Consider the following 17107-nt stretch of genomic DNA (forward strand, 5'->3'; position numbering starts at 1 on the left):
TAGTTTGGCGCATGTGTTTGTTTGGCGGATGTCTTAGTTTGGCGGATGTCTTAGTTTGGCGCATGTGTTTGTTTGGCGGATGTGTTAGTTTGGCGGATGTCTTAGTTTGGCGCATGTGTTTCTTTGGCGGACGTGTTAGTTTGGCGGATGTCTTCGTTTGACGCATGTGTTTGTTTGGCGGATGTGTTAGTTTGGCGGATGTCTTAGTTTGGCACACGTGTTTGTTAGGCAGGTGTCTTAGTTTGGCGGATGTCTTCATTTGGCGCATGTGTTTGTTTGGCGTATGTGTTTGTTTGGCGCATGTGTTTGTTTGGCGGATGTGTTAGTTTGGCGGATGTCTTAGTTTGGCGCATGTGTTTGTTTGGCGGAAGTGTTAGTTTGGCGGATGTCTTAGTTTGGCGCATGTGTTTGTTTGGCGGTTGTGTTAGTTTGGCACACGTGTTTGTTAGGCGGGTGTCTTAGTTTGGCGGATGTCTTAGTTTGGCGCATGTGTTTGTTTGGCGGATGTCTTAGTTTGGCGGATGTCTTAGTTTGGCGCATGTGTTTGTTTGGTGGATGTGTTAGTTTGGCGGATGTCTTAGTTTGGCACACGTGTTTGTTAGGCGCATGTCTTAGTTTGGCGGATGTCTTCGTTTGGCGCATGTGTTTGTTTGGCGGATGTGTTTGTTTGGCGCATGTGTTTGTTTGTCGGAAGTGTTAGTTTGGCGGATGTGTTCGTTTGGCGCATGTGTTTGTTTGGAGGAAGTGTTAGTTTGGCGGATGTGTTTGTTTGGCGCACGTGTTTGTTTGGCGGATGTGTTAGTTTGGCGCATGTGTTTGTTTGGCGGGTGTGTTTGTTTGGCGGATGTGTTAGTTTGGCGCATGTGTTTGTTTGGCGGGTGTGTTTGTTTGGCGGATGTGTTAGTTTGGCGGATGTCTTAGTTTGGCGCATGTGTTTGTTTGGCGGATGTGTAAGTTTGGCGGATGTGTTAGTTTGGCGAGATGTCTTAGTTTGGCGCATGTGTTTGTTTGGCGGATGTGTTCGTTTGACGGATGTGTTAATTTGGCGCATGTGTTTGTTTGGCGCATGTGTTCGTTTGGCGGAAGGCTTAGTTTGGCACATGTGTTTGTTTGGCGGATGTGTTCGTTTGGGGGATGTCTTAGTTTGGCGCATGTGTTTGTTTGGCGGATGTGTAAGTTTGGCGGATGTGTTAGTTTGGCGCATGTGTTTGTTTGGCGCATGTGTTTGTTTGGCGGATGTGTTTGTTTTGGCGGATGTGTTTGTTTGGCGGATGTGTTAATTTGGGGCATGTGTTTGTTTGGCGGATGTGCTAGTTTGACGGATGTGTTAGTTTGGCGCATGTGTTTGTTTGGCGCATGTGTTTGTTTGGCGGATGTGTTAATTTGGGGCATGTGTTTGTTTGGCGGATGTGCTAGTTTGACGGATGTGTTAGTTTGACGGATGACTTCGTTTGGCGCATGTGTTTGTTTGGCAGATGTGTTAGTTTGGCGGATGTCTTAGTTTGGCGCCTGTGTTTGTTTGGTGGATGTGTTAGTTTGGCGGATGTCTTAGTTTGGCGCATATGTTTGTTTGGCGGATGTGTTAGTTTGGCGGAAGGCTTAGTTTGGCGCTTGTGTTTGTTTGGTGGATGTGTTCGTTTGGCGGATGTCTTAGTTTGGCGCATGTGTTTGTTTGGCGGATGTGTTCATTTGGCGGATGTCTTAGTTTGGCGCATGTGTTTGTTTGGCGGATGTCTTAGTTTAGCGGATGTCTTAGTTTGGCGCATGTGTTTGTTTGGCGGATATGTTAGTTTGGCAGATGTCTTAGTTTGGCGCATGTGTTTGTTTGGCGGATGTGTTAGTTTGGCGGAAGGCTTAGTTTGGCGCATGTGTTTGTTTGGCGGATGTCTTAGTTTGGCGGATGTCTTAGTTTAGCGCATGTGTTTGTTTGGCGGATGTGTTAGTTTGGCGGATGTCTTAGTTTGGCACATGTGTTTGTTAGGCGGGTGCCTTAGTTTGGCGAATGTCTTTGTTTGGCGCATGTGTTTGTTTGGTGGATGTGTTAGTTTGGCGGACGTGTTAGTTTGGCGGATGTCTTAGTTTGGCACATGTGGTTGTTTGGTGGATGTCTTAGTTTGGCGCATGTGTTAGTTTGACGGGTGTGTTAGTTTGCCGCATGTGTTTGTTTGGCGGATGTGTTTGTTTGGCAGATGTCTTCGTTTGGCGCATGTGTTTGTTTGGCGGATGTTTTAGTTTGGCGGATGTCTTAGTTTGGCGCATGTATTTGTATGGCGGATGTGTTAGTTTGGCGGATGTCTTAATTTGGCGCATGTGTTTGTGAGGCGGATATCTTAGTTTAGCGGATGTCTTAGTTTGGCGCATGTGTTTGTTTGGCGGATGTGTTAGTTTGGCGCATGTGTTAGTTTGGCGGATGGCTTAGTTTGGCACATGTGTTTGTTTGGCGGATTTGTTAGTTTGGCGCATGAATTTGTTTGGCGAATGTGTTTGTTTGGCGGATGTGTTTGTTTGGCGGATGTCTTAGCTTGGCGGATGTCTTAGTTTGGCGCATGTGTTTGTTTGGTGGATGTGTTAGTTTGGCGAATGTCTTAGTTTGGCGCATGCTAGTTTGGCGGATGTGTTAGTTTGGCGCATGTGCGAGGTTGGCGCATGTGTTTGTTTGGTGGATGTGTTTGTTTGGCGGATGTGTTAGTTTGGCGGAGGTGTTTGTTTGGCGCATGTGTTTGTTTGGCGGATGTGTTAGTTTGGCGGATGTGTTAGTTTGGCGCATGTGTTAGTTTGGCGCATGTGTTAGTTTGGCGGATGTGTTCGTTTGGCGCGTGTGTTTGTTTGGCGGATGTGTTTGTTTGGCGGATGTGTTTGTATGGCGGAAGTCTTAGTTGGCGGATGTCTTAGTTTGGCGCATGTGTTTGTTTGGCGGATGTGTTCGTTTGGCGGATGTGTTCGTTTGGCGGATGTGTTAGTTTGGCGGATGTCTTTGTTTGGCGCATGTGTTTATTTGGCGGATGTGTAAGTTTGGCGGATGTGTTAGTTTGGCGGATGTCTTAGTTTGGCACATGTGTTTGTTTGGCGGATGTGTTAGTTTGGCGCATGAGTTTGTTTGGCGGATGTTTTTGTTTGGCGGATGTGTTTGTTTGGCGGATGTCTTAGTTTGGCGGATGTCTTAGTTTGGCGCATGTGTTTCTTTGGCGGACGTGTTCGTTTGACGGATGTCTTAGTTTGGCGCATGTGTTTGTTTGGCGGATGTCTTAGTTTGGCGGATGTCTTAGTTTGGCGGATGTGTTCGTTTGGCGGATGTGTTCGTTTGGCGGATGTCTAAGTTTGGCACATGTGTTTGTTTGGCGGATGTGTTAGTTTGGCGCATGAGTTTGTTTGGCGGATGTTTTTGTTTGGCGCATGTGTTTGTTTCGCGGATGTGTTAGTTTGGCGGATGTCTTAGTTTGGTGCATGTGTTTGTTTGGCGGATGTGTTAGTTTGGCGGATGTGTTAGTTTGGCGCATGTGTTAGTTTGGCGCATGTGTTAGTTTGGTTGATGTGTTAGTTTGGCGCATGTGTTAGTTTGGCGGATGTGTTCGTTTGGCGCATGTGTTTGTTTGGCGGATGTGTTTGTTTGGCGGATGTGTTTGTATGGCGGATGTCTTAGTTTGGCGGATGTCTTAGTTTGGCGGATGTCTTAGTTTGGCGCATGTGTTTGTTTGGCGGATGTGTTAGTTTGGCGGATGTTTGTTTGGCGCATGTGTTTGTTTGGCGGATGTGTTTGTTTGGCGGATGTGTTTGTTTGGCAGATGTGTTAATTTGGGGCATGTGTTTGTTTGGCGGATGTGCTAGTTTGGCGCATGTGTTAGTTTGGCGGATGTCTTAGTTTGGCACACGTGTTTGTTAGGCACGTGTCTTAGTTTGGCGGATGTCTTCGTTTGGCGCATCTGTTTGTTTGGTGGATGTGTTAATTTGGTGGATGTCTTAGTTTGGCGCATTTGTTTGTTTGGCGGATGTGTTAGTTTGGCGGATGTTTGTTTGGCGCATGTGTTTGTTTGGCGGATGTGTTTGTTTGGCAGAAGTGTTAGTTTGGCGGATGTGTTAGTTTGGCGGATGTCTTAGTTTGGCGCGTGTGTTTTTTTTGGTGGATGTGTTAGTTTGGCGGATGTCTTAGTTTGGCGCATGTGTTTGTTCGGCAGATGTGTTCGTTTGGCGGATGTCTTAGTTTGACGCATGTGTTTGTTTGGTGGATGTGTTAATTTGGTGGATGTCTTAGTTTGGCGCATGTGTTTGTTTGGCAGATGTGTTAGTTTGGCGGATGTGTTTGTTTGGCGGATGTGTTAGTTTGACGGATGACTTTGTTTGGCGCATGTGTTTGTTTGGCGGATGTGTTAGTTTGGCAGATGTCTTAGTTTGGCGCATGTCTTAGTTTGGTGCCTGTGTTTGTTTGGCGGATGTGTTAGTTTGGCGGATGTCTTAGTTTGGCACATGTGTTTGTTTGGCGGATGTGTTAGTTTGGCGGAAGGCTTAGTTTGGCGCTTGTGTTTGTTTGTTGGATGTGTTAGTTTGGCGGATGTCTTAGTTTGGCGCATGTGTTTCTTTGGCGGACGTGTTAGTTTGGCGGATGTCTTAGTTTCGCGCATGTGTTTGTTTGGCGGATGTCTTAGTTTGGCGGATGTCTTAGTTTGGCGCATGTGTTTGTTTGGCGGACGTGTTCGTTTGGCGGATGTCTTCGTTTGACGCATGTGTTTGTTTGGCGGATGTGTTAGTTTGGCGGATGTCTTAGTTTGGCACACGTGTTTGTTAGGCAGGTGTCTTAGTTTGGCGGATGTCTTCATTTGGCGCATGTGTTTGTTTGGCGTATGTGTTTGTTTGGCGCATGTGTTAGTTTGGCGGATGTCTTAGTTTGGCGCATGTGTTTGTTTGGCGGAAGTGTTAGTTTGGCGGATGTCTTAGTTTGGCGCATGTGTTTGTTTGGCGCATGTGTTTGTTTGGCGGATGTGTTAGTTTGGCGGATGTCTTAGTTTGGCACACGTGTTTGTTAGGCGCATGTCTTAGTTTGGCGGATGTCTTCGTTTGGCGCATGTGTTTGTTTGGCGGATGTGTTTGTTTGGCGCATGTGTTTGTTTCTCGGAAGTGTTAGTTTGGCGGATGTGTTCGTTTGGTGCATGTGTTTGTTTGGAGGAAGTGTTAGTTTGGCGGATGTGTTTGTTTGGCGCACGTGTTTGTTTGGCGGATGTGTTAGTTTGGCGCATGTGTTTGTTTGGCGGGTGTGTTTGTTTGGCAGATGTGTTAGTTTGGCGCATGTGTTTGTTTGGCGGGTGTGTTTGTTTGGCGGATGTGTTAGTTTGGCGGATGTCTTAGTTTGGCGCATGTGTTTGTTTGGCGGATGTGTAAGTTTGGCGGATGTGTTAGTTTGGCGAGATGTCTTAGTTTGGCGCATGTGTTTGTTTGGCGGATGTGTTCGTTTGACGGATGTGTTAATTTGGCGCATGTGTTTGTTTGGCGCATGTGTTTGTTTGGCGGAAGGCTTAGTTTGGCACATGTGTTTGTTTGGCGGATGTGTTCGTTTGGGGGATGTCTTAGTTTGGCGCATGTGTTTGTTTGGCGGATGTGTAAGTTTGGCGGATGTGTTAGTTTGGCGCATGTGTTTGTTTGGCACATGTGTTTGTTTGGCGGATGTGTTTGTTTTGGCGGATGTGTTTGTTTGGCGGATGTGTTAATTTGGGGCATGTGTTTGTTTGGCGGATGTGCTAGTTTGACGGATGTGTTACTTTGGCGCATGTGTTTGTTTGGCGCATGTGTTTGTTTGGCGGATGTGTTTGTTTGGCGGATGTGTTTGTTTGGCGGATGTGTTAATTTGGGGCATGTGTTTGTTTGGCGGATGTGCTAGTTTGACGGATGTGTTAGTTTGACGGATGACTTCGTTTGGCGCATGTGTTTGTTTGGCAGATGTGTTAGTTTGGCGGATGTCTTAGTTTGGCGCCTGTGTTTGTTTGGTGGATGTGTTAGTTTGGCGGATGTCTTAGTTTGGCACATATGTTTGTTTGGCGGATGTGTTAGTTTGGTGGAAGGCTTAGTTTGGCACATGTGTTTGTTTGGCGGATGTGTTCATTTGGCGGATGTCTTAGTTTGGCGCATGTGTTTGTTTGGCGGATGTCTTAGTTTAGCGGATGTCTTAGTTTGGCGCATGTGTTTGTTTGGCGGATATGATAGTTTGGCAGATGTCTTAGTTTGGCGCATGTGTTTGTTTGGCGGATGTGTTAGTTTGGCGGAAGGCTTAGTTTGGCGCATGTGTTTGTTTGGCGGATGTGTTCGTTTGGCGGATGTCTTCGTTTGGCGCATGTGTTTGTTTGGCGGATGTCTTAGTTTGGCGGATGTCTTAGTTTGGCGCATGTGTTTGTTTGGCGGATGTGTTAGTTTGGCGGATGTCTTAGTTTGGCACATGTGTTTGTTAGGCGGGTGCCTTAGTTTGGCGAATGTCTTTGTTTGGCGCATGTGTTTGTTTGGTGGATGTGTTAGTTTGGCGGACGTGTTAGTTTGGCGGATGTCTTAGTTTGGCACATGTGGTTGTTTGGTGGATGTCTTAGTTTGGCGCATGTGTTAGTTTGACGGGTGTGTTAGTTTGCCGTATGTGTTTGTTTGGCGGATGTGTTTGTTTGGCAGATGTCTTCGTTTGGCGCATGTGTTTGTTTGGCGGATGTTTTAGTTTGGCGGATGTCTTAGTTTGGCGCATGTATTTGTATGGCGGATGTGTTAGTTTGGCGGATGTCTTAATTAGGCGCATGTGTTTGTGAGGCGGATATCTTAGTTTAGCGGATGTCTTAGTTTGGCGCATGTGTTTGTTTGGCGGATGTGTTAGTTTGGCGCATGTGTTAGTTTGGCGGATGGCATAGTTTGGCACATGTGTTTGTTTGGTGGATTTGTTAGTTTGGCGCATGAATTTGTTTGGCGAATGTGTTTGTTTGGCGGATGTGTTTGTTTGGCGGATGTCTTAGCTTGGCGGATGTCTTAGTTTGGCGCATGTGTTTGTTTGGTGGATGTGTTAGTTTGGCGAATGTCTTAGTTTGGCGCATGTTAGTTTGGTGGATGTGTTAGTTTGGCGCATGTGCGAGGTTGGCGCATGTGTTTGTTTGGTGGATGTGTTTGTTTGGCGGATGTGTTAGTTTGGCGGAGGTGTTTGTTTGGCGCATGTGTTTGTTTGGCGGATGTGTTAGTTTGGCGGATGTGTTAGTTTGGCGCATGTGTTAGTTTGGCGCATGTGTTAGTTTGGCGGATGTGTTCGTTTGGCGCGTGTGTTTGTTTGGCGGATGTGTTTGTTTGGCGGATGTGTTTGTATGGCGGAAGTCTTAGTTTGGCGGATGTCTTAGTTTGGCGCATGTGTTTGTTTGGCGGATGTGTTCGTTTGGCGGATGTGTTCGTTTGGCGGATGTGTTAGTTTGGCGGATGTCTTTGTTTGGCGCATGTGTTTATTTGGCGGATGTGTAAGTTTGGCGGATGTGTTAGTTTGGCGGATGTCTTAGTTTGGCACATGTGTTTGTTTGGCGGATGTGTTAGTTTGGCGCATGAGTTTGTTTGGCGGATGTCTTTGTTTGGCGGATGTGTTTGTTTGGCGGATGTCTTAGTTTGGCGGATGTCTTAGTTTGGCGCATGTGTTTCTTTGGCGGACGTGTTCCTTTGACGGATGTCTTAGTTTGGCGTATGTGTTTGTTTGGCGGATGTCTTAGTTTGGCGGATGTCTTAGTTTGGCGGATGTGTTCGTTTGGCGGATGTGTTCGTTTGGCGGATGTCTAAGTTTGGCACATGTGTTTGTTTGGCGGATGTGTTAGTTTGGCGCATGAGTTTGTTTGGCGGATGTTTTTGTTTGGCGCATGTGTTTGTTTCGCGGATGTGTTAGTTTGGCGGATGTCTTAGTTTGGTGCATGTGTTTGTTTGGCGGATGTGTTAGTTTGGCGGATGTGTTAGTTTGGCGCATGTGTTAGTTTGGCGCATGTGTTAGTTTGGTTGATGTGTTAGTTTGGCGCATGTGTTAGTTTGGCGGATGTGTTCGTTTGGCGCATGTGTTTGTTTGGCGGATGTGTTTGTTTGGCGGATGTGTTTGTATGGCGGATGTCTTAGTTTGGCGGATGTCTTAGTTTGGCGGATGTCTTAGTTTGGCGCATGTGTTTGTTTGGCGGATGTGTTAGTTTGGCGGATGTTTGTTTGGCGCATGTGTTTGTTTGGCGGATGTGTTTGTTTGGCGGATGTGTTTGTTTGGCAGATGTGTTAATTTGGGGCATGTGTTTGTTTGGCGGATGTGCTAGTTTGGCGCATGTGTTAGTTTGGCTGATGTCTTAGTTTGGCACACTTGTTTGTTAGGCACGTGTCTTAGTTTGGCGGATGTCTTCGTTTGGCGCATCTGTTTGTTTGGTGGATGTGTTAATTTGGTGGATGTCTTAGTTTGGCGCATTTGTTTGTTTGGCGGATGTGTTAGTTTGGCGGATGTTTGTTTGGCGCATGTGTTTGTTTGGCGGATGTGTTTGTTTGGCGGAAGTGTTAGTTTGGCGGATGTGTTAGTTTGGCGGATGTCTTAGTTTGGCGCATGTGTTTTTTTTGGTGGATGTGTTAGTTTGGCGGATGTCTTAGTTTGGCGCATGTGTTTGTTCGGCAGATGTGTTAGTTTGGCGGATGTCTTAGTTTGACGCATGTGTTTGTTTGGTGGATGTGTTAATTTGGTGGATGTCTTAGTTTGGCGCATGTGTTTGTTTGGCAGATGTGTTAGTTTGGCGGATGTCTTCGTTTGGCGCATGTGTTTGTTTGGCGGATGTCTTAGTTTGGCGCATGTGTTTGTATGGCGGATGTGTTAGTTTGGCGGATGTCTTAGTTTGGCGCATGTGTTTGTGAGGCGGATATCTTAGTTTGGCGGATATCTTAGTTTGGCGCATGTGTTTGTTTGGCGGATGTGTTAGTTTGGCGGATGCCTTAGTTTGGCGCATGTGTTTGTTCGGCGGATGTCTTAGTTTGGCGGATGTTTGGCGGATGTCTTAGTTTGGCGCATGTGTTTGTTTGGCGGATGTGTTAGTTTGGCGGATGTCTTAGTTTGGCGCATGTGTTTGTTTGGCGGATATCTTAGTTTGGCGGATGTCTCAGTTTGGCGCATGTGTTTGTTTGGCGGATGTGTTAGTTTGGCGGATGCCTTAGTTTGGCGCATGTGTTTGTTCGGCGGATGTCTTAGTTTGGCGGATGTTTGGTGAATGTCTTATTTTGGCGCATGTTTGTTTGGCGGATGTGTTAGTTTGGCGGATGTCTTAGTTTGGCGCATGTGTTTGTTTGGCGGATATCTTAGTTTGGCGGATGTCTCAGTTTGGCGCATGTGTTTGTTTGGCGGATGTGTTTGTTTGGCGGATGTGTTAGTTTGGCGCATGTGTTAGTTTGGCGGATGGCTTAGTTTGGCACATGTGTTTGTTTGGCGGATGTGTTAGTTTGGCGCATGAGTTTGTTTGGCGAATGTGTTTGTTTGGCGGATGTGTTTGTTTGGCGGATGTCTTAGTTTGGCGAATGTCTTAGTTTGGCGCATGTGTTTGTTTGGCGGATGTGTTAGTTTGGCGGATGTGTTAGTTTGGCGCATGTGTTAGTTTGGCGCATGTGTTAGTTTGGCGGATGTATTAGTTTGGCGCATGTGTTTGTTTGGCGGATGTGTTTGTTTGGCGGATGTCTTAGTTTGGCGCATGTGTTTGTTTGGCGGATGTGTTAGTTTGGCGGGTGTCTTAGTTTGGCGCCTGTGTTTGTTGGTGGATGTGTTAGTTTGGCGGATGTCTTAGTTTGGTGCATGTGTTTGTTTGGTGGATGTGTTTTTGGTGGATGTCTTAGTTTGGCGCATGTGTTTTTTTGGCGGATGTGTTAGTTTGGCGGATATCTTAGTTTGGCGCATGTGTTTGTTTGGCGGATGTCTTAGTTTGGCGGATGTCTTAGTATGGCGCATGTGTTTGTATGGCGGATGTGTTAGTTTGGCATATGTCTTAGTTTGGCGCATGTGTTTGTGAGGCGGATATCTTAGTTTGGCGGATATCTTAGTTTGGCGCATGTGTTTGTTTGGCGGATGTGTTAGTTTGGCGGATGTGTTAGTTTGGCGGATGTGTTGGTTTGGCGGATGTCTTAGTTTGGCGCATGTGTTTGTTTGGCGCATGTGTTTGTTTGGCGGATGTCTTAGTTTGGCGGATATCTTAGTTTGGCGCATGTGTTTGTTTGGCGGATGTGTTAGTTTGGCGGATGTGTTAGTTTGGCGGATGTCTTAGTTTGGCGCATGTGTTTGTAAGGCGGATATCTTAGTTTGGCGGATATCTTAGTTTGGCGCATGTGTTTGTTCGGCAGATGTCTTCGTTTGGCGGATGTTTGGCGGATGACTTAGTTTGGCGCATGTGTTTGTTTGGCGGATGTGTTAGTTTGGCGGAGGTGTTTGTTTGGCACATGTGTTTGTTTGGCGGATGTGTTAGTTTGGCGGATGTGTTAGTTTGGCGCATGTGTTTGTTTGGCGGATGTGTTAGTTTGGCGGATGCCTTAGTTTGGCGCATGTGTTTGTTTGGCGGATGTCTTAGTTTGGCGGATGTCTTAGTTTGGTGCATGTGTTTGCATGGCAGATGTGTTAGTTTGGCGGATGTCTTAGTTTGGCGCATGTGTTTGTGAGGTGGATATCTTAGTTTGGCGGATGTCTTAGTTTGGCGCATGTGTTTGTTTGGCGGATGTGTTAGTTTGGCGGATGTGATAGTTTGGCAGATGTCTTAGTTTGGCACATGTGTTTGTTTGGCGGTTGTTTTCTATTGGGGGATGTCTTAGTTTGGCGGATGTGTTGGTTTGGCGGATGCCTTAGTTTGGCGCATGTGTTTGTTTGGCGGATGTCTTAGTTTGGCAAATGACTTAGTTTGGCGCATGTGTTTGTTTGGCGGATGTGTTAGTTTGGCAGATGTGTTAGTTTGGCGCATGTGTTAGTTTGGCGGATGTGTTAGTTTGGCGCATGTGTTTGTTTGGCGGATGTATTTGTTTGGCGGATGTCTTCGTTTTGCGCATGTGTTTGTTTGGTGGATGTGTTAGTTTGGCGGAGGTGTTTGTTTGGCACATGTGTTTGTTTGGCGGATGTGTTAGTTTGGCGGATGTCTTAGTTTGGCGCATGTGTTTGTTTGGCGGATGTGTTAGTTTGGCGGATGCCTTAGTGGCGCATGTGTTTGTTTGGCGGATGTGTTAGTTTGGCGGATGTGTTAGTTTGGCGCATGTGTTTGTTCGGCGGATGTGTTAGTTTGGCAGATGTCTTAGTTTGGCGCATGTGTTTGTTTGGTGGATGTGTTAGTTTGGCGGATGTCTTAGTTTGGCGCATGTGTTTGTTTGGCAGATGTGTTCGTTTGGCGGATGTCTTAGTTTGGCGCATGTGTTTGTTTGATGGATGTGTTAGTTTGGCGGATGTCTTATTTTGGCGCATGTGTTTGTTTGGCGGATGTGTTAGTTTGGCGGATGTCTTAGTTTGGCGCATGTGTTTGTTTGGCGATGTCTTAGTTTGGCGCATTTATATGTATGACGGATGTGTTAGTTTGGCGGATGTCTTAGTTTGGCGCATGTGTTTGTGAGGCGGATATCTTAGTTTGGCGGATATCTTAGTTTGGCGCATGTGTTTGTTTGGCGGATGTGTTAGTTTGGCGAATGTGTTAGTTTGGCGGATGTCTTAGTTTGGCGCATGTGTTTGTTTGGCGGATGTGTTAGTTTGGCGGATGTCTTAGTTTGGCACACGTGTTTGTTAGGCAGGTGTCTTAGTTTGGCGGATGTCTTCATTTGGCGCATGTGTTTGTTTGGCGTATGTGTTTGTTTGGCGCATGTGTTTGTTTGGCGGATGTGTTAGTTTGGCGGATGTCTTAGTTTGGCGCATGTGTTTGTTTGGCGGAAGTGTTAGTTTGGCGGATGTCTTAGTTTGGCGCATGTGTTTGTTTGGCGGTTGTGTTAGTTTGGCACACGTGTTTGTTAGGCGGGTGTCTTAGTTTGGCGGATGTCTTCGTTTGGCGCATGTGTTTGTTTGGCGGATGTGTTTGTTTGGCGCATGTGTTTGTTTGGTGGATGTGTTAGTTTGGCGGATGTCTTAGTTTGGCGCATGTGTTTGTTTGGCGGATGTCTTAGTTTGGCGGATGTCTTAGTTTGGCGCATGTGTTTGTTTGGCGGATGTGTTAGTTTGGCGGATGTCTTAGTTTGGCACACGTGTTTGTTAGGCGCATGTCTTAGTTTGGCGGATGTCTTCGTTTGGCGCATGTGTTTGTTTGGCGGATGTGTTTGTTTGGCGCATGTGTTTGTTTGGCGGAAGTGTTAGTTTGGCGGATGTGTTTGTTTGGCGCATGTGTTTGTTTGGCGGAAGTGTTAGTTTGGCGGATGTGTTTGTTTGGCGCACGTGTTTGTTTGGCGGATGTGTTAGTTTGGCGCATGTGTTTGTTTGGCGGGTGTGTTTGTTTGGCGGATGTGTTAGTTTGGCGCATGTGTTTGTTTGGCGGGTGTGTTTGTTAGGTGGATGTGTTAGTTTGGCGGATGTCTTAGTTTGGCGCATGTGTTTGTTTGGCGGATGTGTAAGTTTGGCGGATGTGTTAGTTTGGCGAGATGTCTTAGTTTGGCGCATGTGTTTGTTTGGCGGATGTGTTCGTTTGACGGATGTGTTAATTTGGCGCATGTGTTTGTTTGGCGCATGTGTTTGTTTGGCGGAAGGCTTAGTTTGGCACATGTGTTTGTTTGGCGGATGTGTTCGTTTGGGGGATGTCTTAGTTTGGTGCATGTGTTTGTTTGGCGGATGTGTAAGTTTGGCGGATGTGTTAGTTTGGCGCATGTGTTTGTTTGGCGCATGTGTTTGTTTGGCGGATGTGTTTGTTTGGCGGATGTGTTTGTTTGGCGGATGTGTTAATTTGGGGCATGTGTTTGTTTGGCGGATGTGCTAATTTGACGGATGTGTTAGTTTGGCGCATGTGTTTGTTTGGCGCATGTGTTTGTTTGGCGGATGTGTTTGTTTGGCGGATGTGTTTGTTTGGCGGATGTGTTAATTTGGGGCATGTGTTTGTTTGGCGGATGTGCTAGTTTGACGGATGTGTTAGTTTCACGGATGACTTCGTTTGGCGCATGTGTTTGTTTGGCGGATGTGTTCGTTTGACGGATGTCTTAGTTTGGCGCATGTGTTTGTTTGGCGGATGTCTTAGTTTGGCGGATGTCTTAGTTTGGCGGATGTGTTCGTTTGGCGGATGTGTTCGTTTGGCGGATGTTTTTGTTCAGTGCATGTGTTTGTTTGGCGGATGTGTAAGTTTGGCGAATGTGTTAGTTTGGCGGATGTCTTAGTTTGGCACATGTGTTTGTTTGGCGGATGTGTTAGTTTGGCGCATGTGTTTGTTTGGCCGATGTGTTAATTTGGCAGATGTCTTAGTTTGGCGCATGTGTTTGTTTGGCGGATGTGTTAGTTTGATGGATGACTTCCTTTGGCGCATGTGTTTGTTTGGCGGATGTGTTAGTTTGGCGGATGTCATAGTTTGGCGCACGTCTTAGTTTGGCGCCTGTGTTTGTTTGGCGGATGTGTTAGTTTGGTGGAAGTCTTAGTTTGGCGCTTTTGTTTGTTTGGTGGATGTGTTAGTTTGGCGGATGTCTTAGTTTGGCGGATGTGTTTGTTTGGCGGATGTCTTTGTTTGGCACATGAGTTTGTTTGGCGGATGTCTTAGTTTGGCGGATGTCTTCGTTTGGCGCATGTGTTTGTTTGGCGTATGTGTTTGTTTGGCGCATGTGTTTGTTTGGCGGATGTCTTAGTTTGGCGCATGTGTTTGTTTGGCGGAGGAGTTAGTTTGGCGGATGTCTTCGTTTGGCGCATGTGTTTGTTTGGCGGATGTGTTAGTTTGGCGGATGTGTTTGTTTGGCGGATGTGTTAGTTTGACGGATGACTTTGTTTGGCGCATGTGTTTGTTTGGCGGATGTGTTAGTTTGGCAGATGTCTTAGTTTGGCGCATGTCTTAGTTTGGTGCCTGTGTTTGTTTGGCGGATGTGTTAGTTTGGCGGATGTCTTAGTTTGGCACATGTGTTTGTTTGGCGGATGTGTTAGTTTGGCGGAAGGCTTAGTTTGGCGCTTGTGTTTGTTTGTTGGATGTGTTAGTTTGGCGGATGTCTTAGTTTGGCGCATGTGTTTCTTTGGCGGACGTGTTAGTTTGGCGGATGTCTTAGTTTGGCGCATGTGTTTGTTTGGCGGATGTCTTAGTTTGGCGGATGTCTTAGTTTGGCGCATGTGTTTGTTTGGCGGATGTGTTAGTTTGGCGGATGTCTTAGTTTGGCGCATGTGTTTCTTTGGCGGACGTGTTCGTTTGGCGGATGTCTTCGTTTGACGCATGTGTTTGTTTGGCGGATGTGTTAGTTTGGCGGATGTCTTAGTTTGGCACACGTGTTTGTTAGGCAGGTGTCTTAGTTTGGCGGATGTCTTCATTTGGCGCATGTGTTTGTTTGGCGTATGTGTTTGTTTGGCGCATGTGTTTGTTTGGCGGATGTGTTAGTTTGGCGGATGTCTTAGTTTGGCGCATGTGTTTGTTTGGCGGAAGTGTTAGTTTGGCGGATGTCTTAGTTTGGCGCATGTGTTTGTTTGGCGGTTGTGTTAGTTTGGCACACGTGTTTGTTAGGCGGGTGTCTTAGTTTGGCGGATGTCTTCGTTTGGCGCATGTGTTTGTTTGGCGGATGTGTTTGTTTGGCGCATGTGTTTGTTTGGTGGATGTGTTAGTTTGGCGGATGTCTTAGTTTGGCGCATGTGTTTGTTTGGCGGATGTCTTAGTTTGGCGGATGTCTTAGTTTGGCGCATGTGTTTGTTTGGCGGATGTGTTAGTTTGGCGGATGTCTTAGTTTGGCACACGTGTTTGTTAGGCGCATGTCTTAGTTTGGCGGATGTCTTCGTTTGGCGCATGTGTTTGTTTGGCGGATGTGTTTGTTTGGCGCATGTGTTTGTTTGTCGGAAGTGTTAGTTTGGCGGATGTGTTCGTTTGGCGCATGTGTTTGTTTGGAGGAAGTGTTAGTTTGGCGGATGTGTTTGTTTGGCGCACGTGTTTGTTTGGCGGATGTGTTAGTTTGGTGCATGTGTTTGTTTGGCGGGTGTGTTTGTTTGGCGGATGTGTTAGTTTGGCGCATGTGTTTGTTTGGCGGGTGTGTTTGTTTGGCGGATGTGTTAGTTTGGCGGATGTCTTAGTTTGGCGCATGTGTTTGTTTGGCGGATGTGTAAGTTTGGCGGATGTGTTAGTTTGGCGAGATGTCTTAGTTTGGCGCATGTGTTTGTTTGGCGGATGTCTTCGTTTGACGGATGTGTTAATTTGGCGCATGTGTTTGTTTGGCGCATGTGTTTGTTTGGCGGAAGGCTTAGTTTGGCACATGTGTTTGTTTGGCGGATGTGTTCGTTTGGGGGATGTCTTAGTTTGGCGCATGTGTTTGTTTGGCGGATGTGTAAGTTTGGCGGATGTGTTAGTTTGGCGCATGTGTTTGTTTGGCGCATGTGTTTGTTTGGCGGATGTGTTTGTTTTGGCGGATGTGTTTGTTTGGCGGATGTGTTAATTTGGGGCATGTGTTTGTTTGGCGGAGGTGCTAGTTTGACGGATGTGTTAGTTTGGCGCATGTGTTTGTTTGGCGCATGTGTTTGTTTGGCGGATGTGTTTGTTTGGCGGATGTGTTTGTTTGGCGGATGTGTTAATTTGGGGCATGTGTTTGTTTGGCGGATGTGCTAGTTTGACGGATGTGTTAGTTTGACGGATGACTTCGTTTGGCGCATGTGTTTGTTTGGCAGATGTGTTAGTTTGGCGGATGTCTTAGTTTGGCGCCTGTGTTTGTTTGGTGGATGTGTTAGTTTGGCGGATGTCTTAGTTTGGCGCATATGTTTGTTTGGCGGATGTGTTAGTTTGGCGGAAGGCTTAGTTTGGCGCTTGTGTTTGTTTGGTGGATGTGTTCGTTTGGCGGATGTCTTAGTTTGGCGCATGTGTTTGTTTGGCGGATGTGTTCATTTGGCGGATGTCTTAGTTTGGCGCATGTGTTTGTTTGGCGGATGTCTTAGTTTAGCGGATGTCTTAGTTTGGCGCATGTGTTTGTTTGGCGGATATGTTAGTTTGGCAGATGTCTTAGTTTGGCGCATGTGTTTGTTTGGCGGATGTGTTAGTTTGGCGGAAGGCTTAGTTTGGCGCATGTGTTTGTTTGGCGGATGTGTTCGTTTGGCGGATGTCTTAGTTTGGCGCATGTGTTTGTTTGGCGGAAGTGTTAGTTTGGCGGATGTGTTAGTTTGGCGGATGTCTTAGTTTGGCGCATGTGTTTGTTCGGCAGATGTGTTTGTTTGGCGGATGTCTTAGTTTGACGCATGTGTTTGTTTGGTGGATGTGTTAATTTGGTGGATGTCTTAGTTTGGCGCATGTGTTTGTTTGGCGGATGTGTTAGTTTGGCGGATGTCTTAGTTTGGCGCATGTGTTTGTTTGGCGGATGTTTTAGTTTGGCGCATGTGTTTGTATGGCGGATGTGTTAGTTTGGCGGATGTCTTAGTTTGGCGCATGTGTTTGTGAGGCGGATATCTTAGTTTGGCGGATATCTTAGTTTGGCGCATGTGTTTGTTTGGCGGATGTGTTAGTTTGGCGGATGCCTTAGTTTGGCGCATGTGTTTGTTCGGCGGATGTCTTAGTTTGGCGGATGTTTGGCTGATGTCTTAGTTTGGCGCATGTGTTTGTTTGGCGGATGTGTTAGTTTGGCGGATATGTTAGTTTGGTGCATGTGTTAGTTTGGTGCATGTGTTAGTTTGGTGGATGTCTTATTTTGGCGCATGTTTGTTTGGCGGATGTGTTAGTTTGGCGGATGTCTTAGTTTGGCGCATGTGTTTGTTTGGCGGATGTGTTAATTTGGGGCATGTGTTTGTTTGGCAGATGTGCTAGTTTGACGGATGTGTTAGTTTCACAGATGACTTCGTTTGGCGCATGTGTTTGTTTGGCAGATGTGTTAGTTTGGCGGATGTCTTAGTTTGGCGCCTGTGTTTGTTTGGTGGATGTGTTAGTTTGGCGGATGTCTTAGTTTGGCGCATATGTTTGTTTGGCGGATGTGTTAGTTTGGCGGAAGGCTTAGTTTGGCGCTTGTGTTTGTTTGGTGGATGTGTTCGTTTGGC

The sequence above is a fragment of the Myxine glutinosa genome, chromosome 1 (genome assembly GCF_964187855.1).
Source record: "Myxine glutinosa chromosome 1, kmMyxGlut1.1, whole genome shotgun sequence".
Classification (NCBI taxonomy): domain Eukaryota; kingdom Metazoa; phylum Chordata; class Myxini; order Myxiniformes; family Myxinidae; genus Myxine; species Myxine glutinosa.